A 27,080-nucleotide genomic window follows, 5' to 3' on the forward strand; every position below is an offset into this window, starting at 1 on the left:
TATGATGTTGTAGGCATCACTGAATCATGGCTGAAAGAAGATTATAGCTGGGAGCTTAATGTCCAAGGATACACATTGTATCGAAAGGACAAGCAGGAAAGCAGAGGGGCGGTGCTGCTCTGTTGGTAAAAAATGAAATCAAATCATTAGAAAGAGGTGACAGAGGGTCAGAAGGTGTTGAATCATTGTGGATAGAGCTAAGGAACTGCGAGGGTAAAAAGACTCTTGATGTGTGTTGTATAAAGACCTCCAAGGATGTAGTCTACAAATTACAATGGGAGATAGAAAATGCATGCCAAAAGGGCAATGTTACAATAGTAATGGGGGATTTCAATATGCAGGTAAATTGGGAAAATCAGGTTGGTGCTGGATTCCAGGAGGGGGAATTTCTAGAATGCCTACAAGATGGCTTTTTAGAGCAGCTTGTGGTTGAGCCCACTAGGGGATCAGATATTCTGGATTGGGTGTTGTGCAATGAACCAGAATTGATTAGAGAGATTACTTAGGCTAACATAACTCTTGGGGGCAAGTGATCATAATATGGTTGAATTCACCCTAAAATTTGAGAAGGAAAAGCTAAAGTCAGATGTATCAGTATTGCAGTGAAGTAAAGGGAATTACAGAGGCATGAGGGAGGAGTTGGACAGAATTGATTGGAAAAGAACACTGACAGGGATGATAACAGAGCAGCAACAGATGGAATTTCAGGAAGGCACAGGATATCCCATAGAGGAAGAAGTATTCTAAAAACAAGATGACGCAACTGTGGCTAACAAGAGAAGTCATAGCCAACATAAAAGCCAAAGAGAGGGCATATAATAGAGCAAATATTAGTGGGAAGATAGAGGATTGGGAAGCCTTTAGAAACCAGAAGGCAACTAAAAAGTCATTAAGATAAAGATAGAATACAAAAGTAAGCTAGCCAATAATATTAAAGAGGATATCAAAAGCTTCTTCAGATACATGAAGTGTAAAAGAGATGCGAGAGTGGATATCAGACAGCCGGAAAATGATGCTGGAGAGGTAGTAATGGGGGACAAACAGAATAAGAATTTTGCATCTGTCTTCACTGTGGATGACACTAGCAGGATGGTGGAAGTTCCAGGTGTCAGGGGTCATGAAGTGTGTGACGTTACCATAAATAAGAGGGAACGTACTTGGAAAGTCTGGTCACTGGGACCAGATGGTGTACACCCCAGGGTGCTGAAAGTGGTGGCTGAAGAGATTGTGGAGGCGTTAGGAATAATCTTTCAAGAATCACTAGAGTCTGGAATGGTTTTGGAAGACCGGAAAATTGCAAATGTCACTCCACACTTCAAGAAGGGAGAGAGACAGAAGAAAGGAAACTAGAGGCCAATTAGTCTGATCTCAGTGGTTGGGAAGCTGTTGCAGTTGATTATTTAGGATGAGGTCTCAGGGTACTTGGAGACACATAATAAAATAGGCCCAGTCAGCATGGTTTCGTCAAGGGAAAATCTTGCCTGACAAATCTGTTGGAATTCTTTGAAGAAATAACACACAGGATAGACAAAGGAGAATTGGTTGATGTAGTGTACTTGGATTTTCAGAAGCCCTTTGACAAGGTGCCACATATGACGAAGACATAGCAAGCTATGAGCCCATGGTATTACAGGAAAGATTCTAGCATGGATAAAGCAGTGACTGATTGGCAGGACGCAAAGTGTAGGAATAAAAGGAGCCTGTTCTGTTTGGCTGCCAGTGACTAGTGGTGTTCCACAGGGGTCTGTGTTGTGACCAATTCTTTTTATATTATATGATCAATGATTTGGATGATGGAATTGATGGTTTTGTTGCAAAATTAGCAGACGATATGAAGAAAGGTAGTTTCGAGGATGTAGAGAGACTACAAAAGGACTTTGATTAGGAGAATGACAAAGAAATAGCAGATGGAATAGTGTCAGGAGGTGTATGGTCATGCATTTTGGCAGAAGAAAAGAAAGGTTTGACTATTGTCTAAATGGAGAGAAAATACAAAAATCTGATGTGCAAAGGGACTTGGGAGTCCTTGTGCAGGATTCCCTAAAGGTTAATTTTCAGGTTGAGTCTGTGGTGAGGAAGGCAAATGCTGTGTTAGCATTCATTTCAAGAGGACTAGAATATAAAAGCAAGGATGTGATGTTGAGACTTTAGAAAGCACTGGTGAGGCCTCATTTGGAGTATTATGAGCAGTTTTGGGCCCCTTATCTTAGAAAGAATGTACTGAAACTGGAGAGGGTTTTAAGGAGGTTCAGGAAAATGATTCCAGAATTGAATGGCTTATCATATGAAGAGTGTTTGATGGCTCTGGGCCCGTATTCACTAGAATTCAAAAGCATGAGGGGTGACCTCAATGAAACCTATCAAGTGGTGAAAGGCCTGATAGAGTGGATGCAGACAGAATGTTTCCTATGGTGGGGGAATCTAAGAACAGAGGATACAACCTCAGAATAGAGGGGTTTCCAGATAGAATGGAGATGAGGAGGAATTTCTTTAGCCAGAGTGTGCTGAGTCTGTGGAATTTGTTGCCACAGGCAGCTGTGGAGGCCAAGTCTTTATATATATTTAAAGCAGACATTGATAGGTTCTTGATTGGTCAGGGCATGAAGTCATATGGGGAAAAGGCAGGAGATGGGGGCTGAGGGGATCAGCCATGATGAAATGGTGGAGCAGGCTCACTGGGCCAAATGGCCTAATTCTGCTCCTATATCTTATGGTCTTATAAGATTGAAAGAGTGCATAGAAAATTTATTAGGATGTTGCTGGGTCTGGAGGATATGAGTTGGAAGAAAAGATTTAATAGGTTAGAACTTTATTCCCCAGAACATAGAAAACTAAGGTGAGATTTGATTGAAGTAGACAAAATTATGAGGGGTATAGCGAGGGTAAATGCAAGCAAGCAGGCTTTTTCCCACTGGGATTGGGTGATACTACAACTAGAGGTCAAGGGTTAAAGCTGAAAGGTAAAATGTTTAAGGTGAACATGTGGGGAAACTTCTTCAATCAGAGGGTGGAGAAAGAGTGGAATAAGCTTCCAGCGAGAGTGGTGGATGCAATTTCAATGTTCAAGAGAAGTTTCGATAGGTACATGGATGGGAGGGGTATGAACCTCCTCCCTCCCTCTCTCACTCACGCACACGCTAATACAGACCTCTTACCTTCTTCTCGCACTCATGCACACACTAATAAAGACCTCCTCCCTCTCATGCAAACGCTAATACAGACCACCTCCATCCCTCTCACGCACACACAAATACAGAGCTCCTCCCTCCCTCTCGCTCATGCACTCGCTAATAAGAAACCTCCTCCCTCCCTCTCTCACACACTCACCTAATACAGACCACCTCCCTCCATCTCTCATGCACACGCTAATACAGACCTCCTCCCTCCCTCACACAAACGCTAATACAGACCTCCTCCCTCCCTCTCTCACACAATACAGACCTCCTCACTCCCTCTCTCACACACACTAATACAGACCTCCCTCCCTCTCTCACACACACACTAATACAGACCTCCTCCCTCTCTCACACACACACTAATACAGACCTCCTCCCTCTCTCTCTCACACAATACAGACCTCCTCACTCCCTCTCACACAATACAGACCTCCTCACTCCCTCTCTCACACACACTAATACAGACCTCCCTCCCTCTCTCACACACACACTAATACAGACCTCCTCCCTCCCTCACACACACACTAATACAGACCTCCTCCCTCTCTCTCTCACACAATACAGACCTCCTCACTCCCTCTCTCACACACATGCTAATACAGACCTCCTCCCTCCCTCTCACACACACGCTAATACAGACCTCCTCCCTCCCTCCCTCACACACACGCTAATACAGACCTCCTCCCTCCCTCCCTCACACACACGCTAATACAGACCTCCTCCCTCCCTCCCTCACACACACGCTAATACAGACCTCCTCCCTCCCTCCCTCACACACACGCTAATACAGACCTCCTCCCTCTCTCCCACACTCGCTAATACAGATCTCCTCCCTCCCTCTCACACACACTCACTAATACAGACCTCCTCCCTCCCTCATGCACACGCAAATACAGACCTCCTCCCTCCCTCCCTCACACAATACAGACCTCTTCCCTCTCTCACATTCACGCACATGCTAATACAGACCTCCTCCCTTCCTCTCTCATGCACACGCAAATACAGACCTCCTCCCCCTCACACAATACAGACCTCCTTCCTCTCTCACACACACACGCTAATACAGACCTCCTCCCTCCCTCACTCATGCACTCGCTAATACAGACTTCCTCCCTCTCTCACACACACGCCAATACAGACCTCCTCACTCCCTCTCTCACACAATAGAGACCTCCTCCCTCCCTCTCTCACACACTCACTAATACAGACCTCCTCCCTCCCTCTCTCATGCACACGCAAATACAGACCTCCTCCCTCCCTCACACAATACAGACCCCCTTCCTCCCTCTCTCACACACACACTAATAGAGACCTCCTCCCTCCCTCCCTCACACACTCGTTAATACAGACCTCCTCACTCCCTCCATCACATGCTAAAAGACCTCCTTCCCCTCTCATGCACACGCTAATACAGACCTCCTCCCTCCCTCTCTCACCCACACGCTAATAGAGACCTCCTCCCTCCCTCCCTCACACACTCGTTAATACAGACCTCCTCCCTCCCTCTCTCACCCACACGCTAATACAGTCCTCCCTCCCTCACACAATACAGACCTCCTCCCTCCCTCTCTCACACACTCGCTAATACAGACCTCCTCCCTCCCTCACACGCTAATACAGACTTCCTCCTTCCCTCACACGCTAATACAGACTTTCTCCTTCCCTCACACGCTAATACACACCTGCTCCCTTCCTCTCTCACACACACGCTAACACAGACCTCCTCCCTCCCTCTCACGCACATGCTAATACAGACCTCCTCCCTCCCTCACACGCTAATACAGACCTCCTTCTTCCCTCTCTCACGCACTCGCTAATACAGACCTCCTCACACACTCGCTAATACAGACCTCCTCCCTCCCTCTCACCCACACGCTAATACAGACCTCCTCCCTCCCTCACACGCTGATACAGACCTCCTCACTTACTCCCTCACACGCTAATAAAGACCTCCTCCCTCATTCCCTCACACACGCGCGAGTACAGACCTCCTCCCACCCTCTCTCACACGCTAATACAGACTTCCTCCCTCCCTCACACACGAATACAGACCTACTTCCTCCCTCCCTCACATGCTAATACAGACCACCTCCATCCCTCTCTCACACATGCTAATACAGACATCCTCCATCCCTCTCTCACCCACACGCTAATACAGACCTCCTCCCTCCCTCACACACTAATACAGACCTCCTCCCTCCCTCTCTCACACACAAATAGACTTCCTCCCTCCCTCACACATAATACAGACATCCTCCATCCCTCTCTCACACACGCTAATACAGACCTCCTCCCTCCCTCTCTCACCCACAGGCTAATAGAGACCTCCTCCCTCCCTCCCTCACTCGTTAATACAGACCTCCTCCCTCCCTCTCTCACCCACACGCTAATACAGACCTCCTCCCTCCCTCTCTCACACACATGCTAATATAGACCTCCTCCCTCCCTCTCTCACCCACACGCTAATACAGACCTCCTCCCTCCCTCACAAATACAGACCTCCTCCTCCCTCCCTCACACGCTAATACAGACCTCCTCCCTCCCTCTCTCACCCACACGCTAATACAGACCTCCTCCCTCCATCTCTCACAGACATGCTAATATAGACCTCCTCCCTCCCTCTCTCACCCACTCGCTAATACAGACCTCCTCCCTCCCTCTCTCACACACACGCTAATACAGACCTCCTCCCTCCCTCACACGCTAATACACACCTGATCCCTTCCTCTCTCACACACACGCTAATACAGACCTCCTCCCTCCCTCTCACGCACATGCTAATACAGACCTCCTCCCTCCCTCACACCCACACGCTAATACAAACCTCCTCCCTCCCTCACACGCTGATACAGACCTCCTCCTTCCCTCACACACTAATACAGACCTCCTCACTTACTCCCTCACACGCTAATAAAGACCTCCTCCCTCATTCCCTCACACACGCGCGAGTACAGACCTACTCCCACCCTCTCTCACACGCTAATACAGACTTCCTCCCTCCCTCACACACTAATACAGACCTCCTCCCTCCCTCCCTCACACGCTAATACAGACCTCCTCCCTCCCTCACACACTAATACAGACCTCCTCCCTCCCTCTCTCACATGCTAATACAGACTTCCTCCCTCCCTCACACACTAATACAGACCTCCTCCATCCCTCTCTCACACACGCTAATACAGACCTCCTTCCTCCCTCCCTCACACACTCGCTAATACAGACCTCCTCCCTCCCTCTCTCACACACTCGCTAATACAGACCTCCTCCCTCCCTCACACGCTAATACACACCTGATCCCTTCCTCTCACACACACGCTAACACAGACCTACTCCCTCCCTCTCACGCACATGCGAATACAGACCTCCTCCCTCCCTCACACGCTAATACAGTCCTCCTCCCTCCCTCACACACTAATACAGACCTCCTTCTTCCCTCTCTCATGCACTCGCTAATACAGACCTCCTCACACACTCGCTAATACAGACCTCCTCCCTCCCTCTCACCCACACGCTAATACAGACCTCCTCCCTCCCTCACACGCTGATACAGACCTCCTCCTTCCCTTACACGCTAATACAGACCTCCTCACTTACTCCCTCACATGCTAATAAAGACCTCCTCCCTCATTCCCTCACACACGCGCGAGTACAGACCTCCTCCCATCCTCTCTCACACGCTAATACAGACTTCCTCCCTCCCTCACACACGAATACAGACCTACTTCCTCCCTCCCTCACATGCTAATACAGACCACCTCCATCCCTCTCTCACACACGCTAATACAGACGACCTACCTCCCTCCCTCACACGCTAATACAGACCACCTCCCTCATTCCCTCACACACGCGCGAGTACAGACCTCCTCCCACCCTCTCTCACACGCTAATACAGACTTCCTCCCTTCCTCACACACGAATACAGACCTACTTCCTCCCTCCCTCACATGCTAATACAGACCTCCTCCATCCCTCTCTCACACACGCTAATACAGACCTCCTCCCTCCGTCTCTCACCCACACGCTAATAGACCTCCTTCCTCCCTCCCTCACACACTCGTTAATACAGACCTCCTCCCTCCCTCTCTCACCCACACGCTAATACAGACCTCCTCCCTCCCTCTCTCACCCACACGCTAATACAGACCTCCTCCCTCCCTCCCTCACACACTCGCTAATACAGACCTCCTCCCTCCCTCTCTCACACACTCGCTAATACAGACCTCCTCCCTCCCTCACACGCTAATACAGACTTCCTCCCTCCCTCACACGCTAATACACACCTGCTCCCTTCCTCTCTCACACACACGCTAATACAGACCTCCTCACACACTCGCTAATACAGACCTCCTCCCTCCCTCACACACTAATACAGACCTCCTCCCTCCCTCTCTCATGCACTTGCTAATACAGACCTCCTCCTTCCCTCACACGCTAATACAGACCTCCTCACACACTCGCTAATACAGACCTCCTCCCTCCCTCTCACCCACACGCTAATACAGACCTCCTCCCTCCCTCACACGCTGATACAGACCTCCTCCCTCCCTCACACACTAATACAGACCTCCTTCTTCCCTCTCTCACGCACTCGCTAATACAGACCTCCTCCCTCCCTCACACATTAATACAGACCTCCTCCCTCCCTCTCTCATGCACTCGCTAATACAGACCTCCTCCCTCCCTCTCACCCACACGCTAATACAGACCTCCTCCCTCCCTCACACGCTGATACAGACCTTCTCCTTCCCTCACACGCTAATACAGACCTCCTCACTTACTCCCTCACACGCTAATAAAGACCTCCTCCCTCATTCCCTCACACAAGCGCGAGTACAGACCTCCTCCCACCCTCTCTCACACGCTAATACAGACTTCCTCCCTCCCTCACACACGAATACAGACCTACTTCCTCCCTCCCTCACATGCTAATACAGACCTCCTCCATCCCTCTCTCACACACGCTAATACAGACTACCTACCTCCCTCCCTCACACGCTAGTACAGACCTCCTCCCACCCTCTCTCACACGCTAATACAGACCTCCTCCCACCCTCTCTCACACGCTAATACAGACTTCCTCCCCCCCTCACACACGAATACAGACCTACTTCCTCCCTCCCTCACACACTCGCTAATACAGACCTCCTCCCTCCCTCACACGCTAATACAGACTTCCTCCCTCCTTCACACGCTAATACACACCTGCTCCCTTCCTCTCTCACACACACGCTAACACAGACCTCCTCCCTCCCTCTCACGCACATGCTAATACAGACCTCCTCCCTCCCTCACACGCTAATACAGACCTCCTCCCTCCCTCACACACTAATACAGACCTCCTCCCTCCCTCTCTCATGCACTCGCTAATACAGACCTCCTCCCTCCCTCTCACCCACACGCTAATACAGACCTCCTCCCTCCCTCACACGCTGATACAGACCTTCTCCTTCCCTCACACGCTAATACAGACCTCCTCACTTACTCCCTCACACGCTAATAAAGACCTCCTCCCTCATTCCCTCACACACGCGCGAGTACAGACCTCCTCCCACCCTCTCTCACACGCTAATACAGACTTCCTCCCTCCCTCACACACGAATACAGACCTACTTCCTCCCTCCCTCACATGCTAATACAGACCTCCTCCATCCCTCTCTCACACGCGCTAATACAGACGACCTACCTCCCTCCCTCACACGCTAGTACAGACCTCCTCCCACCCTCTCTCACACGCTAATACAGACCTCCTCCCACCCTCTCTCACACGCTAATACAGACTTCCTCCCTCCCTCACACACGAATACAGACCTACTTCCTCCCTCCCTCACATGCTAATACAGACCTCCTCCATCCCTCCCTCACACGCTAATACAGACCGCCTCCATCCTTCTCTCACACATGCTAATACAGACCTCCTCCCTCCCTTTCTCACACACTAATACAGACCTCCTCCTTCCCTCTCACAATACAGACCTCCTCCCTCTCTCGCTCACGCACATGCTAATACAGATTTCCTCCATCCTTCCCTCTCCCTCACACGCTAATACAGACCTCCTCCCTCCCTCGATGACATACTCACTAAAACAGACCTCCTGCCTCCCTCCCATGCAAATACAGACCTCCTCCCTCTCTCTCTCACACGCTAATACAGATGTCCGCCCTCCCTCACACACTAATACAGACTGCCTCCCTCCCTCTCACTTACACACACGCTAGTACAGACCTCCTCCCTCCCTCTCTCCCTCACACACACGCTAATACAAAGCTCCTTCCTCCCTCACCCACTAACAGATATCCTCCCTCGCTCCCTCACACGCTAACAGACATCCTCACTCCCTCACGCACTCGTAAATACAGACCTCCTCCCTCCCTCTCGCGCACACGCTGATACAGACCTCCTCCCTCTCGCACTCACGCACACGATAATACTAACCTCCTCCCTCCCTCTCACGCACATGCTAATATGGACCTCCTTCCTCTCTCACTCATGCACATGATAATACTAACCTCCTCCCTCCCTCACACGCTAATACAGACCTCCTCCCTACCTCCCTCTCTCACACCAATACAGAACTCCTCCCTCCCTCTCTCCCTCACATGATAATGACTTGCCTAAATGCTGGCTGCAGCATTTTCACAGAAAGGCTGATGATGCCCTTCTCGACCCCCATCTAATTACTTATCATAAAATGATAAAAAGATGGGACTGATAGAGTGGAGGGATAGGTACATGCTAAGAACAATGTTTAACTAATGATCAATCACCTTATGGACGCCTTGGCTTATTGTTGCTGGACAAGACAGAAAGAAACTTTACCCAGCAACAGGTGACGTATGATCCATTTTTCTCTGAAAATGCTAAATAAAAGTTCAAATGAGGAATTATCTAATCATGCAGAAGCATCTCAAGGTATAGCTAAACATGGAAAGAATAGTGTAGTGGTTAGAATGTTCTAGAGAAAAGGGGAAGGTGTCCAAATGAGGAACTGATGGGCTAGCTTTGGCTTAAGAAAATTATAAGTAACTAACCGATGATCATTTTACATCTAATTTTATCTTAGCATGTTATTGAAACGATTCTAATATTGTCTAAACTTGTAATTGTAATTTTTCCTGCTACATGATCAATGTTATAAATTGTGGAGAACTGTGTAATTCAAGGGCAGTTTCTTTGAGAGATCAGACTATAACTTCCCCCATAGCTTACATAGGCATCCGTTAGCCACATGGATTTGTGCCTTGGAAGGTTTCCAAGGCGCAGGCCTGGGCAAGGTTGTATGGAAGACTGGCAGTTGCCCATGCTGCAAGTCTCCCCTCTCCATGCCACCGATGTTGTCCAAGGGAAGGGCACTAGGACCCATACAGCTTGGCACCAGTGTCGTCGCAGAGCAATGTGTGGTTAAGTGCCTTGCTCAAGGACACACACGATGCCTCAGCCAAGGCTTGAACTAGCGACCTTCAAATCATTAGACGAACGCCTTAACCATTTGGCCACGTGCCAACACATGCTATGAATAAACAGTAAAAGTTTGAGAAAGAATTGCATATGTTAGTGTATTTGTGGTACTGTTGTCTTTGCATTGGATCAATCCACACATACGCTAATACAGACCTCCTCCCTCCCTCACACGCTAATACACACCTGCTCCCTTCCTCTCTCACACACACGCTAACACAGACCTCCTCCCTCCCTCTCACGCACATGCTAATACAGACCTCCTCCCTCCCTCACATGCTAATACAGACCTCCTCCCTCCCTCTCTCACGCACTCGCTAATACAGACCTCCTCCCTCCCTCACACGCTAATACAGACCTCCTCCTTCCCTCACACGCTAATAGAGACCTCCTCCCTCCCTCACACGCTAATACAGACCCTCTCCCTCGCACTCTCCCTAACACACTAATACAGACATCTTCCGTCCCTCACACGCTAATACAGACTTCCTCCCTCCCTCACACGCTAATACACACCTGCTCCCTTCCTCTCTCACACACACGCTAACACAGACCTCCTCCCTCCCTCTCACGCACATGCTAATACAGACCTCCTCCCTCCCTCACACGCTAATACAGACTTCCTCCCTCCCTCACACGCTAATACACACCTGCTCCCTTCCTCTCTCACACACACGCTAACACAGACCTCCTCCCTCCCTCTCACGCACATGCTAATACAGACCTCCTCCCTCCCTCACACGCTAATACAGACCTCCTCCCTCCCTCTCTCACGCACTCGCTAATACAGACCTCCTCCCTCCCTCACACGCTAATACAGACCTCCTCCTTCCCTCACACGCTAATAGAGACCTCCTCCCTCCCTCACACGCTAATACAGACCCTCTCCCTCGCACTCTCCCTCACACACTAATACAGACATCTTCCGTCCCTCACACGCTAATACAGACTTCCTCCCTCCCTCACACGCTAATACACACCTGCTCCCTTCCTCTCTCACACACACACTAACACAGACCTCCTCCCTCCCTCTCACGCACATGCTAATACAGACCTCCTCCCTCCCTCACACGCTAATACAGACCTCCTCCCTCCCTCACACACTAATACAGACCTCCTCCCTCCCTCTCTCACGCACTCGCTAATACAGACCTCCTCCCTCCCTCACACGCTAATACAGACCTCCTCCTTCCCTCACACGCTAATAGAGACCTCCTCCCTCCCTCACACGCTAATACAGACCCTCTCCCTCGCACTCTCCCTCACACACTAATACAGACATCTTCCGTCCCTCACACGCTAATACAGACCTCCTCCCTCCCTCACACACTAATACAGACCTCCTCCCTCCCTCTCTCACCCACACGCTAATACAGACCTCCTCCCTCCCTCACACGCTAATACAGACCTCCTCCCTCCCTCACACACTAATACAGACCTCCTCCCTCCCTCTCTCACGCACTCGCTCATACAGACCTCCTCCCTCCCTCTCACGCACATGCTAATACAGACCTCCTCCCTCCCTCACACGCTAATACAGACCTCCTCCCTCCCTCACACACTAATACAGACCTCCTCCCTCCCTCTCTCACGCACTCGCTAATACAGACCTCCTCCCTCCCTCACACGCTAATACAGACCTCCTCCTTCCCTCACACGCTAATAGAGACTTCCTCCCTCCCTCACACGCTAATACACACCTGCTCCCTTCCTCTCTCTCACACACGCTGACACAGACCTCCTCCCTCCCTCTCACGCACATGCTAATACAGACCTCCTCCCTCCCTCACACGCTAATACAGACCTCCTTCTTCCCTCTCTCACGCACTCGCTAATACAGACCTCCTCACACACTCGCTAATACAGACCTCCTCCCTCCCTCTCACCCACACGCTAATACAGACCTCCTCCCTCCCTCACACGCTGATACAGACCTCCTCACTTACTCCCTCACACGCTAATAAAGACCTCCTCCCTCATTCCCTCACACACGCGCGAGTACAGACCTCCTCCCACCCTCTCTCACACGCTAATACAGACTTCCTCCCTCCCTCACACACGAATACAGACCTCCTCCCTCCCTCTCTCTCACGCACTCGCTAATACAGACCTCCTCCCTCCCTCACACGCACACACAAATACAAACCTCCTCTCTTCCTCACACACTACAGTCCTCCTCCCTCGCTCCCTCACACGCTAATACAGACATTCTGCCTTCCTCCATCACACGCTAATACAGACCTCCTCCCTCCCTCACACGCTAATACAGACCTCCTCCCTCCCTCACACGCTAATACAGACCTCCTCTCTCCCTCACGCGCTAATACAGACCTCCTCCCTCCCTCACACGCTAATACACACCTGCTCCCTTCCTCTCTCACACACACGCTAACACAGACCTCCTCCCTCCCTCTCACGCACATGCTAATACAGACCTCCTCCCTCTCTCACACGCTAATACAGACCTCCTCCCTCCCTCACACATTAATACAGACCTCCTCCCTCCCTCTCACGCACTCGCTAATACAGACCTCCTCCCTCCCTCTCACGCACACGAAAATACAAACCTCCTCCCTCCCTCACACACTAATACAGTCCTCCTCTCTCGCTCCCTCACACGCTAATACAGACATCCTGCCTTCCTCCATCACACGCTAATACAGACCTCCTCCCTCCCTCTCTCACACACACATGATAATACATCGATGTCTCAATCATTTCAACAGATAAGCAAGGATTGTGTTCATGATACTTAGCCAAAAATTGGAATCATTCCTGGTAACTAGTTTTAACTCACCATTGGTGCTCTCCTTAATAAATTCCTTCTGTTTGCAGATTCCATCTGTTCCTCAAACAATGCCTTATCACAAGGTAATGATTTAAAATGAAGCTGTGAAATTTGTAGTGATAACCCAGAGATAATTTTGTATGCACTGAGGAGCTATCAACCATCTGCAAGTATAATAGGTTTAATCAGGAATATTACTCCCAAGTACCAGTCCGCCAAGCTGTTCCACATACTTGACTCTGAAACACAGACAGATATGTAATATCCAGTCTCTGTTTTCCTGGAATACCATGCAATGTGACTTTAATGACTTGAAGGCAAACTTCTAATTGTCATATTAAGTGTAAGAGCCATTGGAACATGAAGACTGCAGATCATGTTTAGTAATACCAAGCAGCATACAATGCTCTTTTACTTCCACCTTGCATTAAACATTCATGGGTGCTGGTGTCATCAGTTAGAAGGTTAAGGCCTGCTTTGTCATTGGTTAAAGGAGTTCACGCTACCGCTGCAGAGTCTGGGGAGTCATCTTAGACTCAGTGATAGAGGACTAATCACAGAAACAAGCCCTTCGGCCCATTTAGTCTGTGCCCAACTGTGATCCTGCCTAGTCCCATCAACTCTCACCTGGACCATAGCCATCCATGCCACTCCCATCCACATATTTATCCAAATTTCTCTTAAATGTTCTGACCAGCGTCTCTGCTGGCAACTTCTTCCACACTCACACCACCTTCTGAGTGAAGAAGTTTCCCCTCATGTTCCCTTAAACTTTTCACTTTTCACCCTTAACCTTTAGATCTAGTCTCAACCTATCTATACCCCTCATTTTCCTAACTCCAGGGAACAAAGTCCTAACCTGTTTAACCTGTTCCTATAACTCAGGTCCTCAAGTTCTGCCAATGTCCTTTAAATTTTCCCTGTACTTTTTCAATCTTTTGGATCTTTCCTGTAGGTACAGTAGGTGACTATAACTCCACTTTGGCCTCGCCAATGTCTTCTCTAACTTCAACACAACATCCCAACTCTTGTCCTCAATACTTTGACTTTAAAGGTGAATGTGCCAAAAGCTCTCTTCGTGACCCTATCTGCCTGTGACACCACTTACAAGGAATTATGAATCTGTATTCCTATATCCTTCTGTTCTACCACAATCCTTAGTGCAACACATCAATGCTTGTCTGCATTAAATTGTATCTGCCATTTTTCAGCCCATTTTTCCTGCTGTCCAGATCCCATTACAAACTTTGTTAGGCATCTTCGCTGTCCATTACTTCCTAATCTTAATGTCATCCACAAATTTGCTGATCCAATTTACCACATTATCATCTAGATCATTAATACAGATGACAAACAACAATGGGCCCAGACTTTCAGAAGGCCTTTGACAAGGTGCCACACATGAGGCTGCTTACCAAGTTAAGAGCCCATGGTATGACAAGAAAGTTACTAACATGGTTAGAGCATTGACTGATTGGTAGGAGGCAGCGACTGGGAATAAAAGGATCTTTTTCTGGTTGGCTGCCAGTGACTGGTGGTGTTCCGCAGGGGTCGGTGTTGGGACTGCTTCTTCATATGCTGTATATAAATGATATAGATGATGGAACAGATGGCCTTGTTGCCAAGTTTGCAGATGATATGAAGATTGGTGGAGGGGCAGGTAGTTTTTGACGAAACAGGAAAGCTGCAGAAGGACTTAGGCAGATTAGGAAAATGGGCAAGAAAGTGGCAAATGAAATGCAATGCTGGAAAATGTATAGTCATACACTTTAGTAGAAGAAATAAATGTGCAGACTATTTTTTAAACAGGGAGAAAATTCAAAAATCTGAGATGCAGAGGGACTTGAAAGTCCTTGTGCAGCACACCCTAAAGGTTAACTTGCAAATTGAGTGAGTGGTGAGGAAAGCAAATGCCAAGTTAGCACTCATTTCAAGAGGTCTTGAATATAAGAGCAGAGATGTGATGCTGAGGCTTTATAAGGCACTGGTGAAGCCTGGCCTTGAGTATTGTGAATAGTTTTGGGCTGCTTATCTAAGAAAAGATGTTCTGGCATTGGAGAGGATGCAGAGGAGGTTCACAAGGATGATTCTGGAAATGAAAAGGTTATCATTTGAAGAACATTTGATGAGTCTGGGCTGTACTCGCTGGAATTTAGAGGGATGAGGGGGGTTCTCATTGAAACCTTTTGAATGTTGAAAGGCCTAGACAGAGTAGATGTGGAAAGGATGTTTCCCATGGTGGGGGAGTCTAGGACAAGAGGGTCCAGCCTCAAGTGTCCATTTAAAACAGAGATGCAGAGAAGTCTTTTTAGCCAGAGGGTGATGAATTTGTGGAATTTATTACCACAGGCAGCTGTGGAGACCAGGTCGTTGGGCGTGCAGAGATTGACAGGTTCTTGATTGGACACAGTATCAATGGTTTTGGGGAGAAGGCCAGGGAGTGGAGCTGAAGAAGGGGAAAAAAAAGGATCAGCCATGATTAAATGACAGAACAGACAGTTCTGGTATACAGACCCTCTCTCACATAGAAGTAACGTCGTTGGAAGCTCCGGTTTTCTGAAGCTGGAGCTTGTTGCCCTTGGCCATCTGGCAAAGAGAACCCCACTCTCCCCGGTCACACACACAGTTATGTAGAACCTCACACTCTCTCTCTCTCACACACACACGGGCATATAGACACCCCTCACTTTCTCATACACACGGGTATACAGAACTCTCTCTCACTCACTCTCTCACACACACACGCGCGCGGTTTTGCAGACTATTTCACACTACACTCCCCCGCGCTCTCTCTCTCCCTCACGGGTATGCAGTCCCTCTCCCTCTCTCTTACACAGAACCCCGCTTTCTCCGTCACACAGGTATAGAGAATCTCTCTCTCTTTCATGCGCGCACACCCAGTTCTAATACAGGGTCTAACACAGACTCTCTCTCTCTCTCTCACACACACATACAAGTAGCCTTCGTTGGAAGCCCTGGTTTACCGAAGCCGGGGCTCGCTACCCCTGGCCAAGTGGACCGACTTGATGACGGCTCCTCGACGTGGTGACCACCCTACTGCCAGCTCAGCATCCAGAGAACCGTCTCAAGGCCGCCTATAAAGGGGGTAGATGTTCCCGCCCAACAACAGCCCCGCCGGACTTACCAGAGCTGCAGATATGGTCAAGTTCAGGCTCGCTGGAAGCTCACGGCGTTCAATAACGTGAAAACGGCCAAGCAATTGAGTCTCAGACACATTCGTTCAGCTCACCCTCTGGTCCCAACCCGTTAGAGGAGCGCAGCGGATTCTGGATCTGCGCTTGTTCTCATTTCCACAGAAAGCTGCCCGGATTCTGGGCGGGGTATGAGGGTTGGGTAGTTGGGGAAGGGTGGGCTGTAAGTTTGATAAGAGGGTAGGGGTGGATAACGAGGACCTCAGTGAAGGCTACAAGTGCGATTCCTTAATCAAACTTCCCTCCGCACCGCCGAACGCAGAAGGCTCCGGACCGATTCCGCAGCAGCAGCAATAACAAAGGAGACCCCATCAACCCCTCCCCCAGCCTCTGCACTCACCTCCCGCACCGCCTATTCCCCTTCACTTCCTGGGTGCTTCTCCAGCCGCTGCCTGTTGTCTGTGGGTTCTCCTCGAAATCAATCACGCAATCCCGAATCAAGGAGCCAGTCCCTACCACAACGCCGTTTCATTCATCATATCATTAACACGGAGTAGTACCCGATCACTCCGTCACCTGCCACATAAACGTAAACACACCGCCTGCAGAAGATAGATCAACCATCGTGTATAAATATCAGGGAAATAAATTTTATTTATTTGTGTGTGTGTGTACACACACACACACACGCACATACACACACACTATTATTTATATGTATCTATATATATATATACACACACACCAACTCCTAAATGTAGCGAATAACAGCCACAAAATATCTAAAACAAAAGAAAATCTGCAGATGCTGGAAATCCCAGCAATACACACCAAATGCAGGAGGAACGCAGCAGATTCCTGCCGAAGGGTCTCGGCCCGAAATGTCGATTGTACTCTTTTCCATAGATGCTGCCTGGCCTGCTGAGTTCTCCTGTATTTTGTGTGTGTTTCACGAAGTATCAATCGTACTTCAAACTGTTTTTTTCTTATATTAGCTATCTACAACTTGTACAGATGCAAGGTAACGACATCACTTGCAATGCCAAAATAGATTCCCATCAGCAAGGATGTGTTCGGGCATTTATGTTTGAAGGAGGTACGTTAATCCAATAGGTATTGTACACAATTTTTAAGAAAACAGAACTCAAGTCTCTGCTTCCAAGATCTAAATTCCTCATGCTGCCCGTTATCTATCCATTCCAACGGTGGACTTCACCACGCCTCTTATTTTTCTAAATGAAAAATATTAGAGAGAGCAGAGGCTTAATCTCCAAACAGCATGTATCATGACCACTCCCTTAAGAATGTACAGGCTGAATTTTCACCGGCAGATGGGAAAGAAGACCAAGATTATACTCAGGGCTCCAGTGTTCCTCATGTCCTCAAACCATCTTGCAATAGAGGTAGCAACACTGCCTTCCTGATGCCTGTTGCACCAATATGTCAACATTCAGGGCGGCCCAAGTCACTCTGAACATCAACATTTCCAATTTTCTCATCATTTAGAACATACTCAGCCTTTCTAAGATATCAGTAGTGGGAAAGTTATTGGAAGGTATTCTATATGAGTACTTGGATTGACATAGATTGATTAGGGATTGTCAGCATGGCTTTGTGCATGGTAGTAAATGTCTAATAAATCTTATAGAGTTCTTTGAGGAAGTTACCAAGAAAGTTGATGAAGGCAAGGCAGTGGGTGTTGTCTACATGGACTTTAGCAAAGCCTTTGGTAAGGTCCTGCATGGGAGATTGGTCAAGAGTGTTCAGTTGCCCAGCATTCAAGATGAGATAGTAAATTGGATTGGACATTGGCTTTGTGGAAGGAGCTAGATAATGGTAGCAGATGATTACCTCTCTGACTGCCTATAACTAGTGGAGTGCCACAGGGATCACTGCTGGGTCTGTTGTTGTTTCTCATCTATATCAACGATCTGGATGATAATGTAATAAAATAGATCAGTGGATTTGCAAGTGGCATCAAGATTGGGATTGTAGTGGAGAGCAAGGAAGACTACCAAACCTTGCAGCGGGATCTGGACCAGCTGGAAAAATGGGCTGAAAAATGCCAGATAAAATTGAATGCTGACAAGTGCGAGGTGTTGCACTTTGGGAGGACCAATGAGGGTAGGTCTTGCACAGTGTACTGGGGAGAGATGTAGAACAAAGGGATTTTGGAATACAGGTCCATGATTCATTGAAAGTGGCTTCACATATAGATAGGGTAGTAAGGAAAGCTTTTTGCACATTGGACAACATATTGAGTGCAGGTGATGGGATGTTATGTTGAAATTGTACAAGACACTGGTGAGGTCTAATTTGGAGTATTGTGTGCAGCTTTGGTCACCTGCCTACAGGAAGGATGCAAGTAACGTTGAAAGAGTACAGAGAAAATTTACAAGAATGTTGCCGGGTCTGGGGGACCTGAGTTATAATCTGTGGAATGCTCTGCTATAGACTGCAGTGGAGGCCAAGTCCATGCATATATTTAAGGCAGAAGTTGATCGTTTCCTGTTCATTCAGGGCATCAAAGGATATGGCGAGAAGGAGTTGTGTGGAGGTTGAGTGGTATCCGGGATCAGCCATGGTGGAATAGTGGAGCAGCCTCGATGGGTTAAATGGTCTTATTCTGCTCCTATGTCTTATTTTTCAAAAAAAAAATCAGTTGTGATCTTATTCAATGACAGGGCAGACAGAATGAACTAAATAGATATTGCCTGCTTTTGTTTATAAGGTATCTAAATAAGATGGTGATGTTTTTGATTAGGATGGAAGACCTTTTCAAGAACTATTGAAAGCAGCAAAATAATTCAGAAGGCTGCAGTAGCTAAGAGTGAAATAAAAATGGGAAATGCTGGTCAATGCTGTAAAATAAATAGAATTAATTGATCTCCCTCTGCAGATGCTACCTGACCTTCTGAGTACTTCCAACATTCTCTGTTTTAATTTCATATCTGTTCTATTTTCAATTCCTAAATAATTTCTTCGGTAACTTCATCACCATGCCAGGGTTCAACTTCTAAAGGGCTCGTTCCTTGTCTGATGCCTCTGATCCAATGAACGGTCTTTATACTTTGGCAACAGTATATTGTGTACCACCTTCAAGTTAAACAGCAGGTTTTGTTTACAACAGGAATTCTGCAGATGCTGGAAATTCAAGCAACACACATCAAAGTTGCTGGTGAACGCAGCAGGCCAAGCAGCATCTGTAGGAAGAGGTACAGTCGACGTTTCAGGCCGAGACCCTTCGTCAGGACTAACTGAAGGAAGAGTGAGTAAGGGATTTGAAAGTTGGAGGGGGAGGGGGAGATCCAAAATGATAGGCGAAGACAGGAGTGGGAGGGATAGAGCCGAGAGCTGGACAGGTGATAGGCAAAAGGGGATACGAGAGGATCATGGGACAGGAGGTCCGGGAAGAAAGACAAAGGGGGGGGGACCCAGAGGATGGGCAAGGGGTATATTCAGACGGACAGAGGGAGAAAAAGGAGAGTGAGAGAAAGAATGTGTGCATAAATATAAGTAACAGATGGGATACGAGGGGGAGGTGGGGCATTAGCGGAAGTTAGAGAAGTCGATGTTCATGCCATCAGGTTGGAGGCTACCCAGACGGAATATAAGATGTTGTTCCTCTAACCTGAGTGTGGCTTCATCTTTACAGTAGAGGAGGCCGTGGATAGACATGTCAGAATGGGAATGGGATGTGGAATTAAAATGTGTGGCCACTGGGAGATCCTGCTTTCTCTGGCGGACAGAGCGTAGGTGTTCAGCAAAGCGGTCTCCCAGTCTGCGTCGGGTCTCGCCAATATATAGAAGGCCACATCGGGAGCACCGGACACAGTATACCACCCCAGCCGACTCACAGGTGAAGTGTTGCCTCACCCGGAAGGACTGTTTGGGGCCCTGAATGGTGGTAAGGGAGGAAGTGTAAGGGCATGTGTAGCACTTGTTCCGCTTACACGGATAGTGCCAGGAGGGAGATCAGTGGGGAGGAATGGGGGGGACGAATGGACAAGGGAGTTGTGTAGGGAGCGATCCCTGCGGAATGCAGAGAGAGGTGGGGAGGGAAAGATGTGCTTAGTGGTCGGATCCCGTTGGAGATGGCGGAAGTTACGGAGAATAATATGTTGGACCCGGACGCTGGTGGGGTGGTAGGTGAGGACCAGGGGAACCCTATTCCTAGTGGGGTGATGGGAGGATGGAGTGAGAGCAGATGTACGTGAAATGGGGGAGATGCTTTTAAGAGTAGAGTTGATAGTGGAGGAAGGGAAGCCCCTTTCTTTAAAAAAGGAAGACATCTCCCTAGTCCTAGAATGAAAAGCCTCATCCTGAGAGCAGATGCGGCGGAGACGGAGGAATTGCGAGAAGGGGATGGCGCTTTTGCAAGAGACAGGGTGAGAAGAGGAATAGTCCAGATAGCTGTGAGAGTCAGTAGGCTTATAGTAGACATCAGTGGATAAGCTGCCCCTCCAGAGACAGAGACAGAAAGATCTAGAAAGGGGAGGGAGGTGTCGGAAATGGACCAGGTAAACTTGAGAGCAGGGTGAAAGTTGGAGGCAAAGTAATAAAGTCAACGAGTTCTGCATGCGTGCAGGAAGCAGCGCCAATGCAGTCGTCGATGTAGCGAAGGAAAAGTGGGGGACAGATACCAGAATTTTTTTTTATTTCAAAATATACTTTATTCAAAAATAAATATATATAATAAACCATTCAATAACTTTTCATCCTTTACATACGTTTCCATTATACTCAGTACCTATCCGTATTTATAGCCACCCACGTGGCACTCCAGTAGTTCAGCTTACCATATTATTGTTGAGGGGTATACTCCCCGCCCACCGACCCCTCCCACTCCCGTGGGTGGAGAAACCCATACCGTGGTCCTTCCCCACCGGGCCCTTGCGGTGGCTGCACCGACTTTCAGTGCGTCCCTCAGCACGTACTCCTGCAGCCGAGAATGTGCCAGTCGGCAGCATTCTCCCACGGACATCTCCATGTGCTGGTAGACCATCAAGTTTCGGGCTGACCAAAGAGCGTCCTTCACCGAGTTGATGGTCTGCCAGCAGCACCGGATGTTGGTCTCCGTGTGCGTCCCCGCGAACAGCCCGTAGATCAGAGAGTCCTCTGTTACGCAGCTGCTGGGGATAAAACGTGACACTAGCCCGTCCATCCTCCTCCACACCCTCTTTGCGAACTGGCAGTGTACAAAGAGGTGGGTCACAGACTCCTCCTCACTGCAGTCCTCCCGTGGGCAGTGGGGTGCGGAGACGACGTTCCGGGGGTACAGGAGGGCTCTGACTGGGAGGGCCCCTCTCACCGCCAGCCAGGCGAGGTCTTGGTGCCTGTTGGTGAGATCTGGCGATGAGGCATTTTGCCAGATGAACTGGACAGTCTGCTCAGGGAACCACCCCACTGTGTCCATCACGTCCTTCTCCTGCAGTGCCTGCAGGACACTACGTGCCGACCACTGCCTGATGGCCCTGTGGTCAAAGGCGTTCTCCTGGAAGAACTTTGCTACGTAGGACAGGTATGCCGGCAACGACCAGCTGACTGGGGCGTTGCGCGGGAGTGGGGCCAGACCCATCCTTCGTAGCCAGGGCGATAGGTAGAACCTGGGCACATAGTGGTACTTGGTGCCCACATACCTGGGCTCTACACACAACCTGATGCAGCCACATACGAAGCTGGCCATCAGGGTGAGGGCGACATTGGGGACGTTCTTGCCCCCGTTGTCCAGGGACTTGTGCATGACGGTCCGTCTCACCCGCTCCATCTTGGATCCCCAGACGAATCTGAAGACAGCCCGGGTGATTTCCGAGCTGTAGGAGCGGGGGACGGGCCAGACCTGCGCCAAGTACAGCAGCCCTGAGAGCACCTCACACCTGATGACCAGGTTCTTGCCCGTTATCGACAGGGAGCGCCCTCCCCACAGTCCCAGTTTCTCTTTCACCTTGGCAGTCCGCTCCTGCCAGTTCTTGTTGCACGCCTCAGCCCCTCCGAACCAGATCCCCAACACCTTCACGTGGTCAGACCTGATGGTGAAGGGGACGCTGGATCGGTCGGGCCAGTTGCCGAAGAGTATGGCTTCGCTCTTCGTGCGGTTGACCCTGGCCCCCGACGCTAGCTCGAACTGTTCGCAGGTGCCAATCAACCTGCGAACTGACCTCGGATCAGAGCAGAAGACGGTGACGCCGTCCATGTACAGGGAGGTTTTCACTTGGGTCCCTCCACTGCACGGAACATAGATTGTTCCACAAAGCTAACAAAAAGGCAGGCATAGCTAGGACCCATACGGGTGCCCATAGCTACACCTTTAGTTTGGAAGAAGTGGGAGGAGCCAACGGAGAAATTATTAAGAGTAAGGACTAATTCCGCTAGACGGAGCGGAGTGGTGGTGGAGGGGAACTGATTAGGTCTGGAGTCCAAAAAGAAGCGTAGAGCTTTGAGACCTTCCTGATGGGGGCTGGAAGTATATAGGGACTGGACATCCATGGTGAAACTAAAGCGGTGGGGGCTAGGGAACTTAAAATCATCGAAAAGTTTAAGAGCGTGAGAAGTGTCACGAACATAGGTAGGAAGGGATTGAACAAGGGGGTATAAAACCGTGTCGAGGTACGCAGAAACGAGTTCGGTGGGGCAGGAGCAAGCTGAGACAATAGGTCAGCCAGGACAGGCAGGTTTGTGAATCTTGGGTAGGAGGTAGAAACGGGAAGTGCGAGGTGTGGGAACTATAAGGTTGGTAGCAGTGGATGGGAGATCCCCTGAGCGGATAAAGTCGGTGATGGTGTGGGAGACAATGGCCTGGTGCTCCTTAGTGGGGTCACGATCGAGGGGTAAATAAGAGGAGGTATCCGCGAGTTTTTTAGGTTTTGTTTACAATCTGTTGGACCTTAAACTTGGATGTAACAAGAAGGGGCAAGGAGTAAAAATGTAAAAGTAAATCAGTAGATAAGGCTTGAGGTTAGAAACGATGATAAAAGAACAAAACTAAACATTCTGAATATGAATATGCATGGATTCACACCCAACCCAATGAAATATGGACAGAAATGTGGAAACTGCATAATGAACAAAAATAAAAGTAACAAATATGATTTCATAACCATTACAGAGACGTGGCTATTTATATCTTTGAAGCACAGGAAATGGAGGAATGACTCTTAAACTTCAAAATAGCCTTCAACCAATGAAGAAAGATTAGAAATAATAATCGCTGGTGGGAGTGGGTAGACGCCTCTTAAGAGCAGGGTAGAATATAAAGGAGGTGTGCAGGGCAAGTTTTTTTTTAAAACCCAGAGAGTGGTAGCTTCCTGGTACAGGCTGCCAGAGGGAGTGGTGCAAATAGATATGATAGTGGTATTTAAGAGGCTGTTAAACACATTAAAATTCATGGTATGGTGGAATATGGATCATGCACAGGCTACCAATTTCACTCAACCCTCCACAACCATCCCTCCATGTCCCCTAGCACTTTCCCTTGCCTTCACTTTACTAAAGATAACAGATAACTAAAAGTTAACTAAAGATCTGTTTACTACTAAAGCAAGCAGATGGGATTAATGACTTCAGATAAAGGTGCCCCTTGTAGTGACAGTCTAGATAGATTAGAGTTTGAGAGATTGATATTTTATTGATTGCAAAGGAAATTACAGTGTCACAGTAGCATTACAAGTGCACAGATATACAAACATTAGAAGAGAAGTAAGAAAGATTCAAAAATAAATTACCTCAAACAGTCCAACAGGAGGGGTTCATCACTTCCCTGGCTATAGGTTGACTCCTTATAGAGCCTAATGGCCGAGGGTAAGAATGACCTCGTATAGCACTCTTTGAAGCAACACAGTTGTCAATCTATTACTAAAAGTGCTCCTCTGTTCTGGCATGCAGAGGGTGAGAATCATTGTCCAGGATTGCCAGGATTTTCCATAAGGTCCTTTGTTCTACCACATCATCCAGTGTATCCAGTTTGGCTCCTAAAACAGAGCCAGCCTTTCAATATGATTGCATTTGAAGTCAGTTTGAGTGAAAGAAAAACAAGTCCAAAAAATTGTAAACTAAAATAAAGGTAGCACTGAGGGTATGAAAGCTAAAGTGAACTAACAAATTAGATAAAGGGATTAGTCCATCATGATGTAGTGGCAGACATTTAGGAGAATGTTTCAAAATACACAAACAGACACACATTGAGACAGTGGTCTTCCAATGGACTGGAATCTGCGGTTAGATAAATAAAGTCTTATCAAAATGAGGTAGCACATCATAAGGTATGAAAAACTGTAAAGAATGACTGGAAGATTCATTAGGAAGGAAAATGACTACAAGATAAAGCTAGTCAAAAATGTAAACATTGATACTAAGACTTCATACAGTTGTTTTAAAAGGTTATCAGAATGTTAGTCCTACAGAAAGTGAAGGGGTACATATAACATTCCGTAATTCATGAATTGAATGGGGCAAGGAATTTAGGGAAAATTACAATCCCAGGGCCGTGGTACCATGCAGATTGTTGGAAATGTGGGCTAACAAGTTGTTTGGTCCTGATGCATTTCATTTAGGCTTTGAAAATAAGTGGCTAATCAGAGAGTTGATCCGTTTAAGACTGCTACAGCTGAAAATCACAGCTACATCTGTGGATTGCACATCGTTTTAAGGTGATTAAAATTATCACTACTCAAAGTCGACAAAAGTCGAACAGCCTCTGGTCACAGGCACAGTTCCCCTTTAAGACAGTGGAAGAGAGGATACTGCTCTGGTTTATAAGGGTGTCTAAGGGAGCATGGCTTTTGACTCCCAATACTGACCATCTTGCTGGCAAACATACAGTCTCTGGTAAATAAAATCAGAGAGTTGATCATTGGTCTTAATTTTCTGAAACTCCTTAGGCTGGATTGAAAGATATCAAATACCACTCCTTTATTCAATAAGGGAAGGAATGAGAAAACAAGAAACTAAAGTCAGTTAGCTGAACATCTGTGAAAATATTAGAACCTGTGAACAAAGATTTCTAAGGAGGATACTGAGAAAAATTCAAGAAGATCAGGCAAAATTAAACATGAAGAGACATGCAAGCAGCTCCAATGGAAAGAATGAAATATTCCCGTTTAAGACTGCTACAGCTGAAAATCACAGCTACATCTGTGGATTGCACATCGTTTTAAGGTGATTAAAATTATCACTACTCAAAGTCGACCAGCCTCTGGTCACAGGCACAGTTCCCCTTTAAGACAGTGGAAGAGAGGATACTGCTCTGGTTTATAAGGGTGTCTAAGGGAGCATGGCTTTTGACTCCCAATACTGACCATCTTGCTGGCAAACATACAGTCTCTGGTAAATAAAATTGAAGATCTCAGAGCTAGATTGCTATACCAGAGGGACATCAGAGCCAGTTGTGTTTTTTGTTTCAGCAGTCTTAGGTGTCCCCTGCCATTCCAGACACGACAATACAGCTTGATGGCTTCATAATTCACTACCAATATAGGACTGCTGAATCTTTCAAAGGCAGAGGAGGTGGAGTATGCTTTATGATTAACTCTGTGTGATGTACAAACGTGGCAGTGCTGTCCCAGTCCTGCTCACCCAACCGGGAACATCTTGTGATCAAGCGGTGACCATCTTTCCTGCTGCGGGAGAGGTGTACATCCCACCTCAGGCCAGTGTCAAACAGGCTCGAGATAATCTGAGCAATGGGATCAACAGGCATGAAACAGTGCATCCTGGGGCCTTCCCCATCATTTTAGGGGATTTAACCAGGCCAGCTTGAAAAAAGTCTCCAAGTATTTTTTCCCAATAAATCACTTGTAGTACCAGAGGAACCAACACACTGGACCATTGTCACACCACCAGAGTGTGTACCCTGCTATCCCACGCCCACACTTTGGATCTGATCACCTGGCTGTGCTTGTACTCCCTCAGGATAGGCAGAGACTGAAGACTGCAGCACCAGTAGTGAGGACCAAGAAGGTAGGGACAAGGGAAGCACAGGAGCACTTATAACACTGCTTTGAATCAGTGGACTGGACTGTATTCAGCAATTAATTGTCGAGTGTGAATGAGTATGCTACAACTCTCACCGACTTCATTAAAACCTGTGTGGATGAGTGCGTGCCTGCGAGAACTTACCGTACATGCCCAAATCAGAAGCCATGGATGAAACAGGAGGTTTGTCGTCTGCTGAGGGCTACAGCTGTGGCATTCAAGTCTGGCAACCCAGGTCTGTACAAGAAAACCAGGTACAACTTGCAGAGGGCTAACTCTAGAACAAAGGAAAAATTCTGAATGAGGTTAGAGGTGGAATCGGATGCACGTCAACTCTGGCAGGATTTGCAGGTCATTACTTCCTACAAAGCAAAACTGAACATCATGAATGTCAGTGATGCTTCACTCCCAGACGAGCTCAATGCCTTTTATGCTCGATAGAAAGGGAGAATAAAACTACAGCTATGAGGATCCCTGCAGCAACTGGTGACCCTGTGATCTCAGTCTCAGAGGTCAACATCAGGCTGTCTTTCAAGAGG

At 48.0% G+C, this 27,080-nt stretch overlaps 1 protein-coding gene across 4 annotated transcripts in view; it reads right to left on the minus strand.

Annotated features, from left to right (window-relative positions):
- Positions 1 to 17,049, minus strand: part of LOC134340815 (CMP-N-acetylneuraminate-beta-galactosamide-alpha-2,3-sialyltransferase 4-like) — a 157,437-nt gene extending 140,388 nt beyond the window's left edge. For 3 of the 4 annotated variants that reach the window (XM_063038351.1, XM_063038352.1, XM_063038349.1), the window contains exon 1: positions 16,566 to 16,864. The gene's annotated coding sequence lies outside the window, so the exon portion shown is untranslated. Of the gene's footprint in view, positions 1 to 16,565; positions 16,865 to 16,972 lie in introns of those variants that run through there. The other variant, XM_063038350.1, reaches the window with a different exon arrangement.
- Positions 17,050 to 27,080: the final 10,031 nt, after the last annotated feature.

The sequence above is a fragment of the Mobula hypostoma genome, chromosome X2 (assembly GCF_963921235.1).
Source record: "Mobula hypostoma chromosome X2, sMobHyp1.1, whole genome shotgun sequence".
Classification (NCBI taxonomy): Eukaryota; Metazoa; Chordata; class Chondrichthyes; order Myliobatiformes; family Myliobatidae; genus Mobula; species Mobula hypostoma.